General features: G+C 31.3%; 1 pseudogene; it reads left to right on the forward strand.

The window, feature by feature from the left end:
* Positions 1-411: 411 nt before the first annotated feature.
* LOC138838670 (U6 spliceosomal RNA) lies at positions 412-508 on the forward strand (annotated as a pseudogene).
* The last annotated feature ends 207 nt before the right edge of the window (positions 509-715 follow it).

Below are 715 nucleotides of genomic sequence, written 5' to 3' on the forward strand. Positions count from 1 at the left end.
CTACATGGAAGAAGAATAAAGGGTCACGTAGACATTTGTGCCAGTAAGACCTCACTTGGGAAAAAGTCAACTGCAAAAGGTTAGAAGTAGCTCTTAAGTAAGGCTTACTTTGAATCCATTAGCTCCACAAAGCTAATTCAGTTGGATCACCTTTGGACCTAGCAATAAATTATTGAATGTATGATCAAATTCCAAATGAAAAAGACTTAAAATTGTCATTGACAAAAAAATTTGCAAATGTGAGCATTAAGATGAACAATATATTTTTTTCCACTATTCACAGAATTTTAGGGAAATATGATCAGTAGCATTGTCAGGAACAATATAGTTTCCTTATTTCAAGTAGGCAACCGTGGATATAAGTCTGTATAAAGATTGCCTCATTAACTACTTAAATTTAGAAGATACTACATGCTTCAGCAGCACGTATTCCCAAATCACAATACAGAGATTAACATGGCAATTGCACAAGGATGATATGAAAATTTGTGAAGTATTCCGTATTTTTCATTCTCCAGATGCAAGAAATGAAAAACAGTTATTAAAAAGTTGATTACAAAATAACAAGTGTAACAACACACGTAATTCATATAATTAAATTTACTTTGACATCAGTGTATTAAATCTTCACCTCAGAAAGGCGTTTACATACCATAAACTTTACAAACTTTTGAAATTAGACAACATTGTCATTTTATCCCAAAGAAAAATAATA

This window comes from Dipodomys merriami, unplaced genomic scaffold (genome assembly GCF_024711535.1).
Source record: "Dipodomys merriami isolate MVZ:Mamm:240054 unplaced genomic scaffold, mDipMer1.0.p SCAF_287, whole genome shotgun sequence".
Classification (NCBI taxonomy): domain Eukaryota; kingdom Metazoa; phylum Chordata; class Mammalia; order Rodentia; family Heteromyidae; genus Dipodomys; species Dipodomys merriami.